Here is a 27443-nt window from a genome sequence, read left to right on the forward strand (position 1 = left end):
TTAATGACCTCGCTGTGGGCAGGATGCTATTTCTTATCCTTCCCACTGTAATGGTAAAAAAATGGTTCAAATTGCTCTGAGCACTATGGGACTTAACTTCTGAGGTCATCAGTCCCCTAGAACTTAGAACTACTTAAACCTAACTAACCTAAGGACATCACACACATCCATGCCCGAGGCAGGACTCGAACCTGCGACCGTAGCGGTCACGCGGTTCCAAACTGAAGCGCTTAGAACCTCACGACCACACCGGCCGGCACTGTAATGGTATTTGAATTACGTAACCATTACGGCACCTCACCTCAACCTCTCGATACCAGCAATATTCTACTGTGTTTCTGTAAAGTAGGTACTTTGATACATCGATATGTTTATATTGCAATGATATTATTCTTATGTGAATTCTTTCTTTTGTCACAATGATCTTTGTCGTACTTGTAACTCTGATTTTTGGGCGTGTAAGCCGTTATTAGAGAGTCAAGTCTTGGTCGTCATGTTGAAATGACGCAAATTGTAGTCAGTTTATAAAATGTGAACTTTAACAGTGACGAAGATATTTTCAAGTATGTTTTATATTGTGAAGTGATGTTTTGTGAGTTACGTGATATTGCAACAAAAGTAATAAAAAAGAAGTGTAACTTAAATTCGGAGAGGTGATGACTTTTTTACATCACCATTGTGCTAATTTGCAAAAGTTTAATTTTCAAGAATGGTTTATGAAACACATCTATAAAACTTTTGAATATCGCAGAATAACACCTAGGCCTCTTTGCATCCGAGCTTGGAATCATCACCACCTAGATTTTCGACGACTGAGCCATGAGTTTACAACGAGACCAGCGTGGGAAACACGAAAAGATGAGTGCCTAGTTTATCCATTATTGGCTAATGGCTCTGAGCACTATGGGACTTAACTTCTTTGGTCATCAGTCCCCTAGAACTTAGAACTACTTAAACCTAACTAACATAAGGATGTCACACACATCCATGCCCGAGGCAGGATTCGAACCTGCGACCGTAGCGGTCGCGCGGTTCCAGACGGTAGCGCCTAGAACCGCTTGGCCACTCCGGCCGGCTTATCCATTATTTCATGAAATTACTTTATTAACTGTGCTCTAATGACACCTGCCACATAATATAACTTTGTTGTTGCCCGAAAATGCAGTATTTTGTAGCGTGAGCAACACTACAATCAAAATTAATTTTTGACCTTTGTTGTGGTAGGGTTGTTGGACCACCCTTCTATCATTTTATTGCCTGGGCCCTATGGTACAATCATTCCTTCTCCCAACGACAAATGTCGAAGTCGCAATGACTTGGTCAGGCTAATTAAAATGTACGTATAGCGCCACGTGAACATGACATATGAAACAATTTGTGTTACCGTGGTGCACGGGGATTAGATCACTAACTTCGTCAAGAATTCTTTTTTGTCTATCCTTAGGAATTACGTATGGATCTACTACTTTAGTAAGAATCTTAGCGGACCGAGGTGTGGCTATTGTACCAATCTGACTTTTCCAGTATCTTCCGTAACAATAACTGTACCGGATAATGAACTGTCTCACAGCTTCTGTAACTACATGATTACTGTGCAATGCACAATTAAGTCCATCGTTGAGGGTTCATCGAACCACCTTCAGACTATTTCTCTACCGTTCCACTGTCGAACAGTGCGCGTGAGAAACGAACACTTCAATCTTTCCACGAGAGCTACGATTTCTCTGATTTTGGTATAGGTGAGCGCCAACAAAATATTTTCGCACTCTGAGGACAAAGATAGTGGCTGAAATTTCTTGAGGAGATCCTACAACAATCGCCTTTGCTTTAATGATTGCCACCCCAATGCGCGTATCATATCCATAGCACTCTCTCCCCTGTTTCAAGTAATACAAAACGCGCTGTCCTTCTTTGAACTTTTTCGATGTCCTCCGTCAATGCTATCTGGTGCGCATCCCACGCCGCACAATGACCCTTTTAGAAAAGGGCGGACAAGCGTAGAGTATGCAGTCAGTCTCTTTAGTAGACCTGCTGCATTTTATAAGTGTTCTGCCAATAAATCGCAGTCTTTGCCCAAAACATTATCTATGTGATGTTTCTAGTTTACATTATTTGTAATTCAAGTGTTTGTCTTATCTAAAATATCAGGCCAGTCTTTATCGTGGAGAAGACGACAGAATCGCAGGCGTCGCACTTGATGTTTTGAGTTTTATGTAAGGAGTTGGACTTGCCTTAGGTGTACTGCTTTTGCATTGTTTCTAAGCTTGTAGTTGTGTTAGTCAATGTGTGCAGATGTCTGTTGGTCCTACTGTTACTATCCAAGCACGAATCACAAAGATAAAACGAACGTTTCCACGCAGCTAAATGCGTTCAAAGGTACTTGAATCTTCCCTCGACAAGTACATGCTTTCCAAGTTGGTACTGAAGACTACCAACTCGGCGGATGAACTTCCCCACTTGGGAACTCTCCGCCATTAATGTCATAAGATCATTTCATTTCATTCCCCAGATAAGTAAATGCCTTTCACAACACTACTGCCGCCGATGTGGAATAATTGACACACCAAGTTGTCAGAATGAGAATTTCACTCTGCAGCGGAGTATGCACTGATATGAAACTTCGTTGCAGATTAAAACTGTGTGCCGGACCGAGACTCGAAATCTGGAACTTTGCCTTTCGCGGGCGAGGGCTCTACCAACTGAGCTACCCAAGCACGACTCACGACTCGTCTTCACAGCTTCAATTCTGCCAGTACCCCGTCTACCTTCCATTTACAGAAGCTCTCCTGCGAGGAAGTTTCATATCAGCGCACACTGCGCTGCAGAGTGAAAATCTCATTCTGGAAATATCCCCCAGGCTGTGGCTAAGCCATGTCTCCGCAATATCCTTTTCTCCAGGAGTGCTAGTTCTGCAAGGTTCGCAGGAGAGCTTCTGTGAAGTTTGGAAGGTAGGAGACGACGTACTGGAGGGAGTGAAGCTGTGAGGACGGGTCGTGAGTCGTGCTTGGGTAGCTCAGATGGCAGAGCCCTCGCCCGCGAAAGGCAAAGGTCCCGAGTTCGAGTCTCAGTCCGGCACACAGTTTTAATCTGCCAGGAAGTTTCACACCAAGTTGTCATTCACATAAAAGTGTATATATAAATAAAATTTTAAAAGACTGGTTTCTGTGTTTTCTTTTTGTCATTAATGATTTAATCTTCACATGCCACGCACTTTCTTCTAATATACACTAGAGATCAAATTACCACCATTACTATATGCAGTTCAACCCAACAGGTTAGCCGAGAGCGCTAATGCGCTGCTTCCTGGACTCGGGTAGGGGCGCCGGCTTCGGACCCAATCAGCCCGGCGGATTACCGACGAGGGCCGGTGTGCCGGCCAGCCTGGAATTGGTTTTAGGCGGTTTTCCACATCCCACTAGGCGTATACTGCTCTGGTCCCCACGTCCCGCCTCAGTTACACAACTCGCAGAAATCTGAAAACGTTCGCAACATTTCATGGCTTACACTAGACACGGACAACTGGGGTTCACTACTTCCGTCCCGGTGGGTTCAAAATGGTTCAAATGGCTCTGAGCACTATGGGACAACTTCTGAGGTCATCAGTCCCCTAGAACTTAGAACTACTTAAACCTAACTAACCTAAGGACATCACACACATCCATGCCCGAGGCAGGATTCGAACCTGCGACCGTAGCGGTCGTGCGGTTCCAGACTGTAGCGCCTTTAACCGCTCGGCCACTCCGGCCGGCTGGTTCAAAATGGTTCAAATGGCTCTGAGCACTATGGGACTTAACTTCTGAGGTCATCAGTCCCCTAGAACTTAGAACTACTTAAACCTAACTAACCTAAGGACATAGCACACATCCAAGCCCGAGGCTAACTTGCAAAAGTTTAATCTTCAGGAATGGTTTATCAAACACATCTATAAAACTTTTGAATATCGCAGAATAACACCTAGACCTCTTTGCATCCGAGCTTGGATTCATCACCACCTAGATTTTCGACGACTGAGCCATGAGTTTACAACGAGACCAGCGTGGGAAACACGAAAAGATGAGTGCCTAGTTTATGCATTATTGGCTAATGGCTCTGAGCACCATGGGGCTTAACTTCTTTGGTCATCAGTGCCCTAGAACTTAGAACTACTTAAACCTAACTAACCTAAGGACATAGCACACATCCATGCCCGAGGCAGGATTCGAACCTGCGACCATAGCGGTCGCGCGGTTCCAGACGGTAGCACCTAGAACCGCTCGGCCACTCCGGCCGGCTCCCGAGGGGTATGGGATGGCCACAGGAAGAGCATCCGGTCACCCTCTGACACTAACATTGCCAAATACATAGTAACAGGGTCGTTAAGGCCCAAGAAAATGAAGATGACTGTATGCAGTTCAGTCTCATTAAATTTATTTCGTCTTCGCGTAATCGCGTTTGTCTGCCTAACTAGAGGCAAGGGAAGTGGAGCAGTGATTACAGCTCTGAAGCTGTATACGAGAGTGCGAGGCCAATACCAGTCATGCTACATTAAACAGAAGCACTGCCAAATTCGTTCATTATCCTTGGTAAACGATAACTGTGTTAATTTTCTAATGACCTCTACGTTGACGGGCTTTAAGTGAAACTACTGCTTTCTTTAGGTAGATAAGCTGTTGGCGAATGTTTCAGAAACTGGAAGCAACATGTACCGTAAAACATCTGGGAGTAATTATCCAGAGCCTCGTTAAGTGGAATGGCCACATAAAACAAGTAGTAAGGAAAGCAGACGCCAGACTGAGAATCATATGAAAAACCTTAAGGAAATGTATCTCCTACACGAAGGAAGTGGCTTACAAGTCGCTTGTTTGACCGACTCTTGAGTATTGTTCATCAGTCTGGGATCCTAAGCAGGCAGTACTGATAGAAGAGATAGAAAAGATCCAACGGAGAGCGGCACGTTTCGTCACGAGATCGTTTAGTCGACGCGAGAGCGTTGCAGAGATTGCAGAGATGCTCAACAGACTCCAGTCGCAAACGCTATAAGAGAGGTTTATTATTGAAATTTCCAAAGAGTACTTTCCGGGAAAAGTCGGACAACATATTACTCCCTCCCGCGTACTTCTTGCGAAATGACCACGACAAAAAATTCGAGAAATTAAAGCCAATACAGGGGCTTGCCGACAATGACCCTTTTCACGCGCCATTCGCGAGTGGAACAGGCAGGGGAGATCAGTTAGTGATACCTGAAGTGCCCTCCGCCACACACCGTCAGGTGGCTTGCAGAGTATTGTTGTGGATGTAGATGTAGAATTGTGAACGTCTTAAACTTGTATACGTGTCATGCATGTGCATGGATAAGCATATGACATTCACACTGTCAATTGCAAGAAAAACTTTTGTGAAATAGAGACATATATTAGCACCCAATATAAATTTAAGTGTTAGTAAGCCTTTTCTGGAAGAAAGTGTCTGGAACGACGGAGTGAAACGTCTGTGTAAAACAGCTCAAACAAGGAGAGAGAAGATGCTTTTGAAATATGTTGTTAGAGAAGAATGCTAAAGATTAGATGGGTAGACAGGACAACATCTACATCAATATTCTGCAAATCACCGTGAAGTGCACAGCAGAGGGAACGTCACATTGTTCTAGTCATCATGGATTTTTCCCATTCCATACACATATGGATCGCGGGAGGAGTGATTAATTAGACGTCTCCGTTCACACTGTAATTAGTCTAATCTTGTCTTCGTGCTCCCTATGGCAACTTTACACAGAGGACAGTCATATGATCATCACTTAGTGTTGGTTCTAAAAACTTTCTAAGTGGATACAATATCCGATTTTAGTCCTACACTGGAGCAATTTTCTAGGATGGGTCGCACGAGCGTTTTGTATGCACTGTCTTTTGTGGACTGACTGCATTTACGTATCATTCCACCAATAAATCGCAACTGGTGGAGGGGTATGATATTCAATCGAATTGGCGAGAAAATAACTGATGACTCAACTTTGGTAAGTGAGGTGATACGTTGTTAGGACACATCTTAAGGCAAGGAGCAGTAGCTATTGTGATGGTTTAATTGTGTCACGTGGCAGCGTATTTTTGAACACACAGTACAGCTCTGGCTCACCCTGCGCGCGCCGCCGGAGAAACGTAACACGTTCGCCGCCAACTGCTGCGGGCCTACGGACCTGGTTTCACCGTGGCCGGCCTTCTCTGTGGAGCCATTTCCGAGGAGACGCGATCTTCCATCATACCGGCGGTGCGTGGGTTTAGCGCACCACATGCCTCAGTCTGGCGGGAAATTGGATTCATCAACCAGATTCGCCGTCGGCGCATTACCTTGGTTTGATATCGACTCAGACGTTACTCTTGTATGAAGGTGAGATTCATTGTATAGAACGTTCTATTCCAGGCTATATGCACCTAATCCGTTATGTAGCAGTGGAATTTGGTTACGAACATTTTGCAAACTTGGTTAAAATGTAGTTGAAGCGAATTGTATAGTCAGCGAGAAAGTGATACCTGCCCGGGCGGGTACTGTTGACTGGGCTGAGTGTCATTGCGTTTTCCTTAATCCGCACACATGTTTTCTATTCAGTACTGACTAGTAGCCGTAGGCTCCATGTTGGCTAACGTTGCTGATTGAATGCCAGTGCTTCCTGTTTTCCCCGTGGTTTACCATGGTTTGCTTACCTCTTATTTTGAGGTGGTCTCATTAACACCATTGTGTTTCTTTATACTTCTGGTGCTTACTGTTTGGGTGGAGTTTGGGAAGAACCACTCTGGATTTGAAATGATTGGTTGCTTCGTTTGGGGGAGGGGACCAAACAGCGAGGTCATCGGTCCCATCGGATCAGGGAAGGATGGGAAGTCGGCAGTGCCCTTTCAAAGGAACCATCCCGGCATTTGCCTGAAGCGATTTAGGGAAACCACGGGAAACCTAAATCAGGATGGCCGGACGTGGGTTTGAACCGTCGTCCTCCCGATTTCAGGGCGCTAACCACTGCTCCACCTCGCTCGCTTTTGAAATGATATTGAGTGTTTTGTAATTACTTTAAATGCTGCCAGTTATAGGGTGCCGGCCGCTGGTGGCCGAGCGGTTCTGGCGCTACAGTCTGGAACCGCGCGACAGCTACGGTCGCAGTTTCGAATCCTGCCTCGGGCATGGATGTGTGTGTTGTCCTTAGGTTAGTTAGGTTTAAGTAGTTCTAAGTTCTAGGGGACTTATGACCTCAGCAGTTGAGTCTCATAGTGCTCAGAGCCATTTGAACCATTTTTAGTTATAGGGTGTTGTGGCATTGCCAAAGGGCTAGCGTGAGAATTAAATTTGAAGTCATGCTGTTCTGTATTTCCTGTAATGGCCGTGATATGCGCTCCGTCTTCAGGCCACAAGTGGCCATCGGGACCATCCGACCGCCGTGTCATCCTCGGCTGAGGATGCGGAGGAGGGGCGTGTGGTCAGCATACCTCTCTCCCAGTCGTTATGATGGCTTTCTTTGACCGGAGTCGCTACTATTCGGTGGAGTAGCTCCTCAATTAGCATCACGAGGCTGAGTGCACCCCGAAAAATGGCAACAGCACATGGCGGCCTGGATGGTCACCTATCCAAGTGCCGGCCACGCCCGACAGCGCTTAACTTCGACGATCTGACGGGAACCGGTGTATCCACTGCGGCAAGGCTGTTGCCAAATGGCCGTGATATTGGGTCACTATAATTTGTGTACTGTATTGTAAATGTTTAGTGAGAGCTCGCCTCAGGATTTTGGACTGTCTCTTTTCATCTGGTTAATGAAGATGTTGATTAAGAGTTACTGCACACCTCTCAACCTGGCAACACTTCTCCTAACTCCACCTTAGGTAATACGGTACTCGAGGAAGTAAAAATTGTATTGCTAGACCAAGGCTTGACTACATTCTAGTGCATGGACGTTGCAATAGCAAAACAACAGGTATGAATATTTGCGCAGATTGGGTTAGATTCGTATCAAACCAGTCTTGAGACTGAAGTTGACAACAACAAAATACATTCACATTGTCACTCCACGTTAACCATCCTATTTCCACGAATTTTGGACTGCCAGAGTGCGTGCTTTTGGAGATGCAGAAAGCCTGTTGAATACAAAGTCTGTTGACTAGAGTGGAGAGCGTGACATCATTCCGTGTCGCTCGCATGCCGCTCGGTTGCGCTAGGGAGAGCCATACGCGGAGCTGGCCGGCTGGCAGTGCGGCCGCACCACGCAGGCGCAGCGAGGCCGTGACGTCACTCGAGTATGCGGTGACGCGCGTTCCATTCATCCCGGGCTCGCGAGCGGAATGCGCCCGTAACGGACTAACGGTGCGGCCCGGCGAGGTTCGGCTCGCCGCCCGCACTGCCCACGGGCCGCGCGGGCTCTCTCGACGGATTCCGTGCTCTCCGCAAACAATGACACTTGTTGCCGCCTCGTTCATCTGCCGTACTGGATCGGTGCAGATGTCGAGCGAGTCGTCGACCTTACAGCCATGCACACATGAACAGATATCCGAACAAGCAGTAAGGCATCGCGCTACGAGGGCGAACTGTTTTGAACGGCCGGCCGGAGTGTCCGTACGGTTCTAGGCGCTGCAGTCTGGAGCCGAGCGACCACTACGGTCGCAGGTTCGAATCCTGCCTCTGGCATGGATGTGTGTGATGTCCTTAGGTTAGTTAGGTTTAATTAGTTCTAAGTTCTAGGCGACTGATGACCTCAGAAGTTAAGTCGCATAGTGCTCAGAGCCATTTGAACCATTTGTTTTGAATGCTGCGCCGCTGACGACCGAGCGAAAAAATGAAACAGTCTCCAGTGGTTGAATTGTCTTACGTGGATGAAGGTGATGATTTATGGGTGAGAGCGCTAAACAAAAAGGTCATCAGAAGTTAAGTCGCATAGTGCTCAGAGCCATTTGAACCATTTGTTTTGAACGCTGCGCCGCTGACGACCGAGCGAAAAAATGAAACAGTCTCCAGTGGTTGAATTGTCCTACGTGGATGAAGGTGATGATTTATGGGTGAGAGCACTAAACAAAAAGGTCATCAGTGCTCTTGCCTGAATGATGTACTAATGAGAGTGGTGAAAAAGTATTGAAAAGTACTTGAGTAAATTGCATTCTCCCAGTACAACTGAAAACCAACCCTGATAAGGTGAGCATCAGAAGAGCCCTTACAAAATTCCGGCGAAACAGAGCAGAATAACGAGATAAAATAGGGAATGAAATACCAGTAAAGGCCGGCTAAAAAGGGGGACAGATGGTTGTGGCTGGATGACTGTTTAGAAATAATGGGTGACCGAGTCACTTTGTGCCGCATTAAAATTTCCCAACCGATACTTTGGGAAGAATTCCGAACATAATACAAAATCTTAAAACTCGAACCACACTCGCCTCACTATCAGTCAAAACAGAAGGCAGGTCCTATTGGAGATCCAAACCAGCTCTCAGGTCGTCATATAAAACACATTCAATTCAATTGTATGTTATTGGTGGTTGTTACAAAGTCACACTTTATTGCGGAAATAACTACGTCAGATACTGTGCTGTGTGTAGAAACCAAAAATGTTACTCCTTGTGCAAGAAAAGCGAACATGATCATTGAATTATCTCTGATTTTTATTATCTCTGCTGTTGAATGTAATGTTATTGAGTCCGATTTTGTTCTTGCTCTGATAACAACGAAGGGAGCTCACTATTGTGAATATTACGTATTACCACTCGATACTAAGTGTGAGAGTTGTTTTCATGGAAGAAATAAATGTGTGCTCATCTCTGATAAATAATTAGGTGACACTCGAACGTAAATACTACTGTTTCTAGTCTTTCTAATTATTATAGAAAGTTTCAGCTAGACCACGTGACGAGGAACTGGAGAGACGCCGGGGAGATTGGCGAACGAACGTGCAAATAAACACGGCGACTTTCAACGGACTCAAGAGCGTCCAGTGAATAACCTGCCACAGATGTTTGCCAACATATTACCAAGGGACAAAACATACACTAGACGAGTTTAGTTTCATTGAACATTTCAGTACACCGTTTGTAAACCAATAATAAGTGTTAATCTTGTCTACAAAATACAATAAAAATTGTAATATTCTGTCTTCCACTCTAAGCCGCGTAAGGGCTTCTTCTTCAGCCAACATAACATATTTTTCCGTTAAAGAACGTTGTGCACATCTACATCCATATCCTGCAAACCACTGTGAAATGCATGGCAGAGGGTCCAGCCCATTGTATACTTTATTAAGGCATTCTCCCGTTCTGTTAATGTATTTTTTGTAGGGGTGCCTATTCTACAGACTCCAGATATCATGGAACCGTACACAGGCCGATCGGTGGTAGCACTATTTTCATATGAAACTATTTTTGATTATTATCTGTCTTGTGCATGCAGGTTCGTATAAAGTAAGAGGGCTATTTTTTTCCCCAATCTCCGCAGTGAAGCTCTGCGCAGATGAGTTGCACAGTGACGCTAGAATGCCCGTCAAACAGGCCACACTGTACTTTTCAGTTCTGAGTGCATAGTAATCACATAAAACTGCCTAGAAATTAGTGTCTCCCGCCAAGTGTGAAGTCCTGAGGTTCGCGTGATTTTATGCAGTCCACATAACTGTCATGCATTTCCTTCTCCGTGAAAATTCTCGGCCACACACCTCAGGGGCTCTAGCAGCGATTTCGATGGGAAGTTTTTGATCACCCACCATACAGCCCGAGCTTGGCTCCCTCTGACTTTCATCTCTTCACTAACGTGAACCACTCGCTATGAGAACGGCATTTTGGTGCAGACAATGAGCTGCAGTCCACCGTAGGGAATTGGCGGAAATCACAGACGGCTGCCTTCTAACACGTGGATATTGGAAAGCTGGTACTACCCTACCAGAAATGTCTAAGTCGGATTGCAAGCGAGTATGCAGAGAAGTATCTGGAAGGTGTAGTTGGATTTTGCAAAAAAAAAAAAAAAAAAAAAAAAAAAAAAAAAAAAAAATGCTTGTCACTGCGATTTCCATTTTCCGACCGACAAGAAGTTAAAAACTCATCCTTCATATTTTTGGTATTTTGTCAATCAAATGGCGAATCTAGCGCCATATCGTTTAAGTTGATGGAACCATTTAAAGTTAATTGATATCCTAAATAAGCTTGGGTAGCTCAGATGGTAGGGCACTTGCCCGCGAAAGTCAAAGGCCCGAGTTCGAGTCTCGGTCCGGTACACAGTTTAATCTGCCACGAAGTTTCATTTCAACATTCCTCTGCAAAGTGAAAATCTCATTCTGGAAACATCCCCCAGGCTGTGGCTATGCCATGTCTCCTCAATTTCCTTTCTTTCAGGAGCGCTAGTTCTGCAAGGTCCGCAGGAGAGCTTCTGTAAAGTTTGGAAAGTAGGAGACGAGGTACTGGCAGAAGTAAAGCTGTGAGTACAGGGCGTGAGTCATGCTTGGGTAGCTCAGATTGTAGAGCACTTGCCCGCGAAAGGCAATGGTCCAGAGTTCGATTCTTGGTCCGGCAAACAGTTTTAATCTGCCAGGAACTTTCATATTAGCGCACACTCCGCTGCAGAGTGATAATCTCATTCTGGAAGCTATAATTAGTCACTGATCAACGTTCATATAGTATACTGTATTATTATACAGGACGTGAATTTTAGAGATGGCGACAGGAAATCATAAAGATGAAAGAATGGATCCCAACGGCCTCGTATCACTAGCAGTCGAGACGACAGGCATCTTACCCGCATGGCTGTAACGGATCGTGCAGCCACGTCTCGATCCCTGAGTCAACAGATGGGGACGTTTGCAAGACAACAACCATCTGCACGAACAGTTCGACGACGTTTGCAGCAGCATCGACTATCAACTCGGAGACCATGGCTGCGGTTACCCCTGACACTGCATAACAGACTGGAGCGCCTGCGATGGTGTACTCAACGACGAACCTGGGTGCACGAATGGCAAAACGTCATTTTTTCGGATGAATCCAGGTTCTGTTTACAGCATCATGATAGTCGCATCCGTGTTTGACGACATCGCGGTGCACGCAGATTGGAGGCGTGTTTTCGTCATCGCCATACTGGCGTATCACCCGGCATGATGGTATGGGGTGCCACTGGTTACACGTTTCGGTCACCTCTTGTTCGCATTAACGGCACTTTGAACAGTGGACGTTACATTTCAGATGTGTTACGACCCGTGGATCTACCCTTCCTTCGATCCCTGCGAACCCTACATTTAGCAGGATAATGCACGACCGCATGTTGCAGGTCCTATACGGGCCTTTCTGGATACGGAAAATGTTCGACTGCTGCCCTGGCCAGCACATTCTCCAGATCTCTCACAAATTGAAAACGTCTGGTCAATGGTGGCGGAGCAACTGCCTCGTCATAATACGCCAGTCACTACTGTTGATGAACTGTGGTATCGTGTTGAAGCTGCATGGGCAGCTGTACCTGTACACGCCATCCAAGCTCTGTTTGACTCAATGCCCAGGCGTATCAAGGCCGTTATTACGGCCAAAGGCGGTTGTTCTGGGTACTGATTTCTCAGGATCTATGCACCCAAATTGCGTGAAAATGTAATCACATGTCAGTTGTAGTATAATATATTTGTCCAACGAATACCCGTTTACCATCTGCATTTCTTCTTGGTGTAGCAATTTTAATGGCCAGTAGTACGTATGTCCCCTTTCGGGTTCGAACGACTTGTATTACAATCGTTTTTTAGTCCGATGTGTTGTTTTCCAGTTATTTCCAAAAACAGTTTTAAATGCCTAAGCCTATGTAATTATAATGGGACTGTTGAGCGTCTGGTGCACCTTAACGTGAGCACCTTAATGTGTAGATTGTATGAGCTGCTATTTTGAGTTATGCGCTGTGCCGTAAGGTCTTTTGCACCAGGTGCTTTAGGCTTGAGTTAACCTCTGGATTATTTTAAGTGTTCGCTCGTGGACTAACTTGTATGGGTAAAATTCCTTATCGCACAGTGATTTCTTTCTATCGGCACTGAGCCGTATTAATCATCTATGAATTTTGTTTGAACTGGTCCCGTAATTTATTGCGTACTCAGGATTAATGTAAGTGCTCTGCCGGCTGGTTAGTCAGGTACTTTAAGAAATATTATAATTCAGACAATTCCACACAACTTTATTGAGACAAATACTTATTAATTTTGGACCAACGCGTAGTTCGAAGCTTGTGGAGCAGCAGGGGCACTGGGACAACAAATGTTAAGCACTGTTTAAAAAAGATATTTCTTTTAGTTAATACCGTAAGGCTGGCAATTTCAATTCACAGTTAGTGACATGTATTGGACTCTAGGAAAAACTTTCTTTTACTTGCAAAACCATGACAGTTTAAATTCATACTTTCGCAAGACCTTGCAGTACAACCAAATCTCAAAAAAATTAAATAACTTTACAACAGATTAAAACATTTACTTAAACCATTCAAAGCTTTCATGAATTTTAAAATTTCTTTAGGTACATTAAATTACATTAAATTTTGAGAAAACAGATATTCAGAATCATCAGCTAATTAAATTACTTGAAAGGTATGCACCGCAATGGCAAGTTGGTCAATCTCTTTTTTCATTTTTCAGTTAGTGAACAACAAGCGCCTCGTTTCCAACTCCGTTTACATGTCGGATTGCCTTTAGGGTGGGCAATCGGCTGGGACTACTCGCATATGCCACCTCTATGGTTGTTAGTTTGATCACAATTTCCGCACATAACGACAATACCTCCTGCAACAGAACAACTGTTAAGCACTTACAATAAACAAGCAACGTGAATGAGATATCTTGGCTCTTAATAATGTCATTGCTTGCTGTAGTCAACTGATTTAAAGACTAGGGTTTTAATTTTCCCAGAAATGTTAATAACAAGAGAAGGAGCTAGAGAAGTTAATTGCCAAACCAAACAAATACAGCACCTCAGCTTCTTGGTGCAGTTTAAAGCAAAGAGTTTAAATTACCAAAATAATTACTTAACTCACTTACAAACTCAACTTACAAATTTGAATATGAATAAACAGCACCTCACTTGTTTGGTGCACTGCGCTCTTTAAATTTAAGGAGGGCTTTTCGACGTATTACTATGGGGCTCTGGAACTAAATCTGTGTCTGGTAACCAGTATGGCGAACTTCACACAGGTTTGATTTAGTACGAATTTTTTAAAGCAGGATTAGTGCTTACCAAATGTAAAACTTTCACTGCTTACTTCGTCGTTAGTGCTAGAATACCATCCTCATGCACATCAGCCACAATACGCGACCCATCTGAAGCTGAGCTCGTTGCACACACTAGCGCCAATAACTTGTTCCTCGAGCTATCTGCGGAACGGTGCCTCAGTGGGAAGTAAACAGCTACTGCTTTGCTGCAACTGCGATCCCTTCGTGGAACTGAGCCAAGCTAACCAGCGCCGCGTGCAGAAACTGCAGCACTACGTACTCCGATCACATACAACCGCCTGTCCACGCGGCACTCCACACACGGGGGCCCTGCGTACGGCTAGTTCTGTCTTACCTCCAGCGCCACGGTGCGCGCTCTTTTAAGACGAGCCGCACCAGAATCTCTCTTGTATCGAAGCTGCGATTTGAGGCGAGATGTCGAACCCCGATCAGAGCTGGAGTAAGATCGGCCGCACCAAGTTTCACTGTTGCAGTTGAGGCCATATGGGCGTTCTCATCCAAATTTTATTTATACGTTCCTTTATGGAACCAGCCTGATAACTCTCAATTTAAAATCAAGCTTGAGCCGTGCTGTGGCTCCCGTTGGTGGTGTTTGTAGGTTTCCGTCCAGTGTTGGAGGCCAGACCGTATCGTTTAGTTGATATGGTTGCAGTTGTTTGTCTTCTTCTCGTGTTGACTGGTGCCACTTGGCTTCACAAGCGTTATCTGTCCCCTAGTGGCAGCAGTGGCGGTTAACGATATGTAGTGACTGTGGCCCTATCTCTGGGACGACGTTGTTGTTCGTCCGGATCCTGTCAGTGTGCAGTTTGGTTAGGGACTCAGGAGGAGCCAGATCCGGGCAGTATGAGAACACGCTGGGTCCACTGGCGGCACGCATGGACTGCCGGATCGGAGGCCTGTGGTCACGAGGGTTCACGACCTCGTCGTAAACCAGATCCTGCAAGCTTTGAGTGCATTTGGATTCAAGTAGAGAAACCTCCACCATTGTGAGATCTTGTGATTCTCCAGTGACTTGGGTTCGTGTTGCTGCTCGTAGTGTTGCCGAGGCCAAGAACAGTGAGTGGAGTGCTTAGGGAAGGCGGATCTGATTAGCTTTCCTGGACTTCTAATTACTATTTTTTACGTTCAGTTGTTAAGTTGAACTAGCGGTATTTTTCCTGCCTCGTGGCCTCTAACGCCCAGTTACCTGACCTGGGCGTTAGTGTATATAACGGCAGTGTACGTTTCCTCGCCTTGCAGCTGCTGTCTGGTGAGGTGTGTAGTTTTGACAGCTTTCTTGATTGTAGGTTGGTTGGCGATTCTTCTACTCTGGTGGTAGTGATGTCTTTCTCGTTCCAGGCGCTCTAAGCACAGTATTCTGTGGGCGGAGTCCAGACCGCCGGTTCCGGCTTTGGCGTATTTTTACACCTTTGCATTTGGTTTACTAGACGTCAGGTAGCCTCAGCATGATTATCATTAGTCATTCGTTAGACTGCCACTAGTCTGAATTACTATCTTGTGAAGTGAATGCAACTCTTGGCTGCCTATCTCATCACTCACAAAAGTGTATTTTGCCGGACCTACTCAGAGGTCGACTCCTGGTGCGCCGTCTGTGACTAGCCCTTGTTTTTATTATTATATTTGCTGTTTTATTGCATGTTTCTAGATTTTTATATAATTGCCATTCTTGGCGTTACAGCAGGTTTAAAAGATTGTGCTACCAAGTTTACCATCATTTTGTCTCACCCGTTTGGTACTCAGTTGCCTGTCTTTTTAAATTAACCTTTGCTATTGCATTGCTGTTTTACAGTATGTTTGTTAACTTTTTTTTATAATTGCCGTTCTTGGCGTTAAAGGTCTTCAGCCGTGACCGTGGTCGCTTGCCTCAAAATTCGAATTGGGATCACATTGGCTTGTTTTTAAAACATTATTTGCTGTGTCTGTATTTTATGCTCATGTGGTAAATTGTACCGCACTGAAAGCACTATTAATTAAACAGTTGTTTGTTCCTTCATTAATAAAGTCTGATATCTTTATTTTTTGCTGAGTCTGGAATTACCATATAAAAAATAAATCTGTGTAATTGCAAAAGGGAACCAATAGCAAGTGATTACGGCCTCTTCCACAATCGTAACCGAATCCTGCCTCCCTTGACTACCAGGTTTCATAGCTATGTACGTTTTTAACGGTTTCTCATTTTGGTAAAGACTATTTTTCACATTATTTTATAGTTACCCATTGGTCGCTATGAGATGCTGAGTTCTTTATTGAAGTTCTTATTTATAAATTCGCGGTTCGGCCCGCGGTGGACGCCTACAAGCAACGTCTCACACCAGACGAGTGTAACCCCTATGTTTGAGTGGTAGAGTAATGGTGGTGTACGCATACGTGGAGAACTTGTTTGCGCAGCAATCGCCGACATAGTGTAGTTGAGGCGGAATAAGGGGAACCAGCCCGCACTCGCCGAGGCAGATAGAAAACCGCCTAAAAACTATCCACAGACTGGCCGGCTCACTGGACCTCGACACAAGTCCGCCGGGCGGATTCGTGCCGGGGACCAGGCGCTTCTTCCCACTCCGGAAAGCCGTGCGTTACATCGCTCGGATAACCGGGCGGGCCTGGAAGTCCCTTACAGAAATACTGAACAAGCTGCCTTTATAGCCGTTCATAACTGAGAAAGTTTTACCGGTGCAGGATTTTGTGCACCAGCTGACCTCTCGATTATGCCCCATAAATGTTCGAAGGGATTGATGCCGGCCGATCTGGCCGACGAAATCATTCGCTCGAGTTGTCCGGCATGTTCTTCAAACCAATCGTCAACAACTGTGGCCCGCTGACATGATGCATCGTCACCACAAAAATTCCATTGTTGTTTGGGAACATCAGTCCAGGAAGGGCTGCGAAGTAGCCGAACATAAGCGACGGTCCAGTTCATTCCATGTAAGCCCAGCCAACTCTATTACGGATTCACCACCAGCTTGCACAGTGTCTTGTTGACAAATTGGGTCCATGGCTTCGTGGGGTCTGTGCCACACAGTAATGCTACTATCAGCTCTTACTAACTGAAACTAGGTCTGCCCCTGGTAGCTGAGTGGTCAGCGCGACGGAATGTCATACCTAACGGCCCGGGTTCGATTCCCGGTTGGGTCGGAGATTTTCTCCGCTCAGGGACTTGGTGTTATGTTGTTATTATCATCATCATTTCATCCCCATCGACACGCAAGTCGCCGAAGTGGCGTTAACTCGAAAGACTTGCACCAGGTGAACGGTCTACCCGACGGGAGGCCCTAGCCACACGGCAGTTCCATTTTAACTGAAATTGGGGCTCATCTGACCTGGCCACGATTTCCCAGTAGTTTATGGTCCAACCACTACGGTCACGAGCCCAGGAGAGTCGCTGCAGGCGATGTCGTGCTGTTAGCAACGGCACTCCCGTCGATCTTCTGCTGCCATAGCCGATTAACGCCTAATTTCGCAGCACTGTCCTACGGGTACGTTCGTCATTCATCGCACATTGATTTACGCGGTTTTTTCACGCAGTACTGCTTGACTGTTAGCACTGCCGATTCTACGCAAACGCCGCTGCTCTCGATTGTTAAGTGAATGCCGTCTGCCACTGCTTTGTCAGTGGTGACTTGACAATGTGGATCTCAGAATTTGAAATCCCTAACGATTTTCGAAATGGAATGTCCCATGCGTTTAGCTCCAACCCGTTCCGTGTTCAAAGTCTGTTAATTCCCGACTTGCGGCCATAATCACGTCGGAAACTTTTCATGTGAACCATCTGAGTACAAATGACAGCTCCGCCAATGTACTGCCCTTTTATAGCTTGTGTACGCAATACCACTGCAATTTGCATATGTGGATATCGCTATCCCATGACTTTTGTCACCTCGGTGTATTACGGCATTAAAAATTATCAGTATTTCATTATTCATTTATCATTTTGTCCTGAAAAGAGAAGAACAAATAAGTTCCGTGAGGAGATTGAAAACAGAAATAGGATACATTCAAATCAGTATAGCATTTTTGTTTATATTATTTCAACAACATTTGTGACAAGTGTAATGTATAACCTATGGAACACCGCATGTATCTTGGTGGTACTGTTCCTAGAAACATGAAAAACAGTAATTATTGCGAGATACAGGATATTTAATGAACTCCAATTTTTTGTATGTGCATAGTTTCTTCATTGTATTTTATTACAAAACAAATTTGGTTTACATTGACAAACGATTTTTGGCCATCACACATTTTCCCATAGTCCAGCGCATATCGAAGAGTATCACCAAATATCGGTGCAGAGAACCAATGGTGTACGATTGCTTGAATTTTTACGCAGTCTTCTCTAGAAGCTATCTCTCTGTTCTGTTCGATGATGTAACCACAATTTTACAGGCGCTTTATAAGGTTTTTCACCGGCCCGTAAAAATAAACGTCGCAAGTCTTCACTAGCGGCGTGCATTTTGGAGGAATTAATTTTAACAGTGCGCATTGGCATTCCGTCACCATTCTGAAAAGTTTCGAGGAGAAAAATTTTATTATTCTTCTCTCAAGTATGATTTCAAGATGTCAGTTAGAAAATGTTCGTATAACGCTGCTGTGGGTTGTTGGACTTTGAAGATGCTGTCGTACCATTTTTGTATTTGCGTCTGCACTCATCAACTGCTTTTTCAGCCTTAGTCCAAATGAGCCAGCGGTCTCCTGCAAGGAACCGAGTCCGTTGGTAGTAATTTTCCGGATAAGGTGACAGCATATTGTGCAGTGTGCGAATGATTCATCTTCTAAAAACTACGTGCGGATTAAGAGAAAAGTAGTACTAGCAGTGAGATCGCTCCAGGGCTCTCGTGCATATGAAAATAGGCGCTTAACCGCTCGGCTGCGGAGTCCGTGGTTAATAGCGACCATACAAAGTAAATACGTCTAAAATTTTCGAACCCGATTTTCTCGAAAACGGTTGACATGCGTCTTCTTCTTCATATATGTTGAAATACTAGTCGTGCCCCAACCACTCCATCAGTATGAATCAAATAGGTGAAGGGAAATTTGTAAAGTCCCCTTGTCAGTATTTTTTGGGACCGCCAATATGTGGTAGCACATTACTCTTGCAAGGGGGAGACAGTCACAGGAGCATATTACCCAACTCTGGCAAAGTTACGGAAGGCTGTAAAGACGAAGCGTCGGAAGAAGTTGTCCAACGGGTTGTTCTTTCCCCCGCGACAACGACTTACCTCATTCTGCGCAAAAATGGTTCAAATGGCTCTGAGCACTATGGGACTCAACTGCTGAGGTCATTAGTCCCCTAGAACTTAGAACTAGTTAAACCTAACTAACCTAAGGACATCACAAACATCCATGCCCGAGGCAGGATTCGAACCTGCGACCGTAGCGGTCTTGCGGTTCCAGACTGCAGCGCCTTTAACCGCACGGCCACTTCGGCCGGCTCATTCTGCGCAGGACACAATCAGATATGCTGCTTATTTGGACTACCAAATTTTGTCTCACCCCGGATTCTCCTCACAGGGGGCCCAGTGATTATTTATTTCCCCTGGTAAAGGAACATGTTGCGCACTAGACACTTGATTTTTTCTATGTGATAAAAGAAGTTCATAGCTACATCTCGTACGCTGCGGTGCCGAGACTTCACTTCTCTAATAAAGATAAAACTGATGATAATGTTTCGTTTGTGCTACTTCTCTTATTTCTGTCCGGTTGATCTGATATGCGTGACCCAGTCTTTAAAATCCACTTACCAAGGGATTCTCCATAATTACGGACATTTTACCACTAACTTCACTGTTGTTGCGGTTTTAGAAATGCATTGTCGTCTTGTAGCAGACAGTAGTGTCGATACCATGGTCACCACTTATATGGGGAACGCCTCAGACACGACCAACCCATTTGCTCATTGTTGGCAGGTCGCTTTTGTAGAACCTGAAAAGAAAAACTGAACTTTTTTGGCTCAACACCCACCCCGGAAACCCCATTCGCCCCGTTTGTCAGAAGACCACCCCTAAAGTTCATGTAGTGCAATCGACTCAAAATTATAGGTACCGAAAGGTAATTGAAAACTGAGCATTATTATCATGATATATTGGGTCCGAAAACGCTTTTTTCTAGAAATTGAGGAACGAAACTATTAAGAGTGCTAGGTATATACACACAAAAGTACACGCTGTTGAACGAAAGCGTAGCCGGCGTAACGACCAAGAAAACAATAGGCTCTTGATTGTGTTTTTTTCCGTATCGAAACTGGTACGAATAGTAAGGTTAGTAAGATAAGTAAATCAACAAGAAATAATAACAAGGTATGCAAATAAATTTCACAAACAACTTGGATAAGCAGAAAATTAAGTCATGGTCGCCTGGTTGTGTGAAAACAATTCCGAATAACATTGCTGCGTATTCTTCGTGTGGGAACAAATATGAGACGCGAGACAGAACTTTATTGCGAGGCTTCAAAATTGCAATGTGCTTGTGGAAAGCCAGCGGGAACTGCACAACCGCTCGGTTGCTACAACGGTACATTGTGTAATTCATGATCAACTTTCAGCACTAATTTTTCAGGTGATGTTATCGTATATACCTGGCACGTGTCAAAATGATTTCCGAAAAAATAAATATTTTTAAATCTAAACCAAATCTGTTTTCCGCGGAATCTTCCAAAGGAACGAAGTAGTTGAGCGAACATTGCATTCATTAATGTTCTTGATGCAGCACGTACGTTTGTTTCGAATCTTTATATGAAAAATACCATCCAGTTGTTCAAGGACGCTAATAAACCTCACCGTTGAGCTCCCAAAAGCTCCAAACACACACACACACACACACACACACACACACACACACTTGTTGTTCAAAGGGTAGTGAGGCATGCAACGCAGCTAGTGAAAGATTCATTGTAAGGTGCCCAGGAATAAAATTTAAGTCCTTTCTTATCCACTTTGATTGAGAAATTTATTTGACTACCTTGTTATTATTCCTTACTGATCTCCTTCCATACTTCTGCCAATTTCGACACTAAAAAAAGGAAATATAAATTGGAAAAAATAAAACTGCATTTCAGACTCGAACCCATCTTATCTGCTCCCCAGCCACATGCCTTGGTCGCTACGTCAACGGAAGTTCGCTGAATTAATTGATTACTAGGAAAATATGTTTCTGGACCCCAGATACAAAACAAAAATTGTATACCCTTTTACAGGTTGTAAGTGGGTTGCTTCTGTATTGGCAGCGCTGTGTAGCGCTTTGCATTGGATCCCTGACTGCGCTTTCTTTGTAAGAGACTCTATGGCTGGTTGGACTAGTTGTAAGTTAATCGCCAGTAGTGTTGGGCAGTTTTCTTTCTTTCTTTTTTTTTTAATCTCATTTTGTTCGCTTTTGTTCGTTGCATCTGCTCGGGGAGGACGTCGTAAGACATCCGTTTAAGTTCGTTGTTGATCGATGAAAGTTTTTTTATTGCAGAGGGCTGCTAACCCTCTGACCGAACACGCTGAGCTACCGTGCCGGCGGCAGTTGGAAGCTAGTCGCCAGCAGTGCTGGATGTACTGTTGGGCAGTTGGAGGTGAACAGCTAGCAGTGATGGATGTTCGATGTGAGAAGTTAACATTGATGGTAGAGGTCTGAAGTGTTAACGTAGGCGGACGAACTGGAAGTATCCGACTCGGAGATTGAAAATTATTCATCATTATACATCTTTGTACTGGATGTCAATGACGATTTATATTCGTGTTTGAACTGGATGTCACATAATTAAGAAAAAAATACATTATTTGGCTTGCAAACAAAATACTTCCTTTGTTAACCGCATACCTATTAGTAGTTAGTGGCTTTAGTAGTTAGAATCTTTTATGTAGCTGGCAGTATTGACGCTCGCTGTATTGCAGTAGTTCGCGTAATGAAATGTATAGGTTATTGGTAAGATTTCTTTTTAGTCGGGACCATTCGTTTGAATTAATTATTTGAAGTCAGGTTGTAATTTTTTTGAGATTGCGCTAGAATATTGTGGGTCAGTGTTGGCATGATAAGAAGAAGTAAAGAGAAAACAGGCTCAGTACGTTCAGTTTTACTCAGCTGTTTCAGAATAAAATAACGTAAAAGTTTCATCTTCTGAGTCTTTCTGCAATTTAAGTACAGACACACTCATTTAAATAAAGAAGTTTTAAGGTTTCCAGTTCACTGATGATTTATTATTGCAGCAGTGCGTATCGAATGCATGAAATGATTACATAAACAGATCAATAGCGCAAGCGGTTCTGAGGCATCAGGCACCGACCCATGCTGAAACGCTCATATTAGCATGTAGTGTAGCCTCCACGGGCAGCAATGCAGGCGCTGACTCTGGCATCCAGTCGATAGCACAAGTGCTGAATACTGTCCTGGGATACTTTATGTCACGCCTGCTGGATATGCAGTTCTGTAAGAGTTTTTGGTTGACGACTCACACGGGTATTTCTCGACCCCTCACATTCCACACGTGCTGAATTGGGGCCAAGTCCCGAGATTGTGCTGGCTAGGGACGTTGCCGCGCGTCTTGCAGAGCACTTTGAGTTTGGTTCAAAATGGTTCAAATGGCTCTGAGCACAATGGGACTTAACTTCTGAGGTCATCAGTCCCCTAGAACTTAGAACTACGAGGTGCATTCAAGTTCTAAGGCCTCCGATTTTTTTTCTCCAGACTGGAAAGAGATCGAAACATGCGCATTGTTTTAAAATGAGGCCGCGTTCATTGTCAATACGTCCCAGAGATGGCAGCACTGTACAGCAGATGGAATTTTACCGCCAGTTGCGAGAATGAGAACTGTTTTAAATACTTAAAATGGCGACGTTTTACCTTACTTGAACAGCGTGCAATCATTCGTTTTCTGAATTTGCGTGGTGTGAAACCAATTGAAATTCATCGACAGTTGAAGGAGACATGTGGTGATGGAGTTATGGATGTGTCGAAAGTGCGTTCGTGGGTGCGACAGTTTAATTAAGGCAGAACATCGTGTGACAACAAACCGAAACAACCTCGGGCTCGCACAAGCCGGTCTGACGACATTATCGAGAAAGTGGAGACAATTGTTTTGGGGGATCGCCAAATGACTGTTGAACAGATCGCCTCCAGAGTTGGCATTTCTGTGGGTTCTGTGCACACAATCCTGCATGACGACCTGAAAATGCGAAAAGTGTCATCCAGGTGGGTGCCACGAATGCTGACGGACGACCACACGGCTGCCCGTGTGGCACGTTGCCAAGCAATGTTGACGCGCAACGATATCACGAATGGGACTTTCTTTTCGTCGGTTGTGACAATGGATGAGACGTGGATGCCATTTTTCAATCCAGAAACAAAGCGCCAGTCAGCTCAATGGAAGCACACAGATTCACCGCCACCAAAAAAATTTCGGGTAACCGCCAGTGCTGAAAAAATGATGGTGTCCATGTTCTGGGACAGCGAGGGCGAAATCCTTACCCATTGCGTTCCAAAGGCCACTACGGCAACAGGTGCATCCTACGAAAATGTTTTGAAGAACAAATTCCTTCCTGCACTGCAACAAAAACGTCCGGGATGGGCTGCGCGTGTGCTGTTTCACCAAGACAACGCACCCGCACATCGAGCTAACGTTACGCAACAGTTTCTTCGTGATAACAACTTTGAAGTGATTCCTCATGCTCCCTACTCACCTGACCTGGCTCCTAGTGACTTTTGACGTTTTCCAACAATGAAAGACACTCTCCGTGGCCGCACATTCACCAGCCGTGCTGTTATTGCCTCAGCCATTTTCCAGTGGTCAAAACAGACTCCTAAAGAAGCCTTCGCCGCTGCCATGGAATCACGGCATCAGCGTTGTGAAAAATGTGTACGTCTGCAGGGCGATTACGTCGAGAAGTAACGCCAGTTTCATCGATTTCGGGTGAGTAGTTAATTAGAAAAAAAATCGGAGGCCTTAGAACTTGAATGCACCTCGTACTTAAACCTATCTAACCTAAGGACATCACACACATCCTTGCCGGAGGCAGGATTCGAATCTGCGACCGTAGCGGTCGCGCGGTTCCAGACTGAAGCGCCTAGAACCGCTCGGCCACCCCGGCCGGCACTTTGAGTCTCACAGGCAGTGAGTGGGCGAGCATTATTTTGTTGGAACAACACCTTCCTGTTGCAAGAACGACAGAAAGACGGGTCTAACAACATTCTGCACGTTTCCTCCAGTAACGAGAGTTGTAGCTTATCGCGCCCCGGATCATAAGGCCTGGAGTGGCGCCAGTATGTCTTGGACGAATGCGCTCTGTTAGACAGCGCTCACCAGGTCTACGTCGTACGCGCAAACGACCATCGTTGCGTGCAGGCAGAATCTGCTTTCATCGCTGAAGACCACGGCACGACACTCCATCTTCCAACTGATCCTCTGACGGCACCAGTCAAGCCGTGCATGTCGACACTGTGGCGTGAGTCGCAGACAGGCTAGACATGTGCCGTAGTCCCACAGTTAATAACCAGTTCGCAAGAGTTCGTTTTGGTATGTGTGGGATCACAAGTCCTCTTACGTTTGCTGTGGTAGCAGTACGATCTGCCGATGCTGCCCTTAAAGTACAATGATACTGGTGGGCGTCTGTGCAGAGTGGACGTCCATATATGAGAATGTTCACGTGACCAGCGATAGCAGGATCGCTGCACAGGTGACGTAGTACGTCCAGCTTGTGAGGCAGTTCTCCGAAATGACTATCCCGCCACTCGGAAGGCCACAATTTGACCCCTTTCAAACATGCTCAGTTGGCTGTAGGAAGCACAAGTGTGTCTCCGTGGCATGGTTGCGCGCTTGCTTCACACGTTTGCACCAGACTGAGCCTTCTGGCTGTGAGCATTCCATCTTAAAGGATAGACACAGATGGCGCTCTGGTAGCTACGCCACTACGCTATCTGTTGGTGGACGGGGTTGAAGCCACTATCGGTACATCTACTATCCCCCCAGGTGGCAATTTTCGTCAACGGAACAAAATCGACGTCGTCTTTCCAGGGGTAATATTTCTTTTTTTCAGGCGGCGTATGATGATGAAAACTGCTCAATTTTCAATTATCTATCGATCCCACCAATTCTGAATCTATTGCGTGTCATGACTTTTAGGGGTGGTTTTCTCATGACTTTTAGGGGTGGTTGACCAAAATATCTTATAATCCTTTATTTTAGGTTGTACACAAGTGACCTACGAAATCTGAGCCGAATCGGATGGCCCTGTCTGACGCCTTCACTTTTTTAGTAGAAGCAACACGTCAACCCATGAGGTAAGAAATTATTGATGCGTTCCGTGCTGATTGTGAACCTCGGCGGTGTTGCCAAAGATTAGCGGACGCCAGTACACGGCGCTCGTTCAGAATGACGTGTTGACGCCGAAAGTGTCCGTGTGGTGTGGAGAGCATGCGGTGACGTCACGCCGGCCAAGGCGTCCCCACTTTCGTAATGGACGGGTCGGCACGTGGCTACTCGCGCAGTGTCTCCTGAGGAGGAGGAAAACAGAGACGTCACATCGCTGCTAACCCGATGCGTCCTTATAACCCTGCGGAAGGACAACACGTGACTGGAAAGGCAACTCAGTGAATAACGTGAGGCAACGTAGTGATATAACGACACAAGATTTTCTATATATGGTATACTGTGAAGCCGGTCGGAGTGGCCGAGCGGTTCTAGGCGCTACAGTATGGAACCGCGCGACCGCTACGGTCACAGGTTCGAATCCTGCCTCGGGCATGGATGTGTGTGATGTCCTTAGGTTAGTTAGGTTTAATTAGTTCTAAGTTCTAGGGGCTGATGACCTCAGATGTTAAGTCGCTTGGTGCTCAGAGCCATTTGAACCATTTTCATACTGTGAATGCGCATATCTGTCTGTTGTGTCTTTATATTCGCGGAAGGAATGCCAAAATATCTCAATTATTTCCGTCTCCCACAGGCATTTTTTCACTTACGCTTGCATAACCGTACCCTTTTAGCTTAGGAACTAAAATAGGCGCCGGCCGGTGTGGCCGTGCGGTTCTAGGCGCTACAGTCTGGAACCGAGCAACCGCTCCGGTCGCAGCTTCGAATCCTGCCACGGGCATGGATGTGTCTGATGTCCTTAGGTTAGATAGGTTTAATTAGTTCTAAGTTGTAGGCGACTGATGACCTCATAAGTTAAGTCGCATAGTGCTCAGAGCCATTTGAACCATTTTTAAAATAGGCCATAGAATCTCTTACAACGTAGTATCTTATTGATGTCTGGTTACAAAATACTATTAACAATAATACGTTCAAACTACTACATAACTATTATAAACCTCATCCTGTACTATCAGTACTACTTTCAATACTATAGTTGCCGCTGCTACTCGATACCGCGATTCACTGCATTCAGACCTACTTCTGAATCACCTGTCTTGCGTACAGATTACCTGGATCACCATGGTAAACGCCAGACAACAGGCAAGGAATGACTTTATTGCTCTTGTGACACGTTTCGGAATTTATCCATCATCATAGTCCTGGGATAGCGATATGCACGTATGCAGACGGCGGTAGTACTGCGTACACAAGGTATGAAATGGCAGAGCATTATTGGCGGAGGTGCCATTTGTAGTCAGCTGATTCGTGTGAAAAGGTCTCCGACGTGATTATGGGCGCGCGACGGGAATCAACAGACTTTGAAAGCGGAACTGTAAAAATGGCTCTGAGCACTATGGGACTAAACATCTATGGTCATCAGTCCCCTAGAACTTAGAACTACTTAAACCTAACTAACCTAAGGACATCACACAACACCCCGCCATCACGAGGCAGAGAAAATCCCTGACCCCGCCGGGAATCGAACCCGGGAACCCGGGCGTGGGATGTGAGAACGCTACCGCACGACCACGAGCTGCGGGCAAAGCGGAACTGCAGTTGGAACTAGACGCTCGGGGCATTCTGTTTCGGAAATCGTTAGGGAATTCAATACACCGATGTCCGCAGCGGCAACAGTGTGCTGAGGATACCAAATTTCAGGCATTACCTCTCACCACGGACAACGCAGTGGCCGACGTCATAGAGGCAACGGAGTTTGCGTACAGTTGTCAGAGCTAACAGACAAACAATACAGCGTGAAATAACTGCAAAAATCGATGTGGGACGTACAATGAACGTATCGCTTAGGACAAAGCGGCGAAATTTGGCGTTAATGAGTTATGGCAGCAGACGACTGACGCGAGTGCCTTTGCTAACAGCACGTAATCGGCTGCAGCGCCTTTCATGGGCTCGTGATCATATCGGATGGACCCTAGACAACCGGAAAAACGTGGACTATTC

At 45.3% G+C, this 27443-nt stretch overlaps 1 long non-coding RNA gene and 1 pseudogene across 1 annotated transcript in view; one reads left to right on the forward strand and one right to left on the reverse strand.

The window, feature by feature from the left end:
- LOC126235884 (uncharacterized) overlaps positions 1 to 27443 on the forward strand; it is a 271044-nt gene that overhangs the window by 79624 nt on the left and 163977 nt on the right. The window lies entirely within an intron of this gene.
- Positions 7551 to 7668, reverse strand: LOC126206917 (5S ribosomal RNA; annotated as a pseudogene).

Source organism: Schistocerca nitens, chromosome 1 (assembly GCF_023898315.1).
Source record: "Schistocerca nitens isolate TAMUIC-IGC-003100 chromosome 1, iqSchNite1.1, whole genome shotgun sequence".
Classification (NCBI taxonomy): domain Eukaryota; kingdom Metazoa; phylum Arthropoda; class Insecta; order Orthoptera; family Acrididae; genus Schistocerca; species Schistocerca nitens.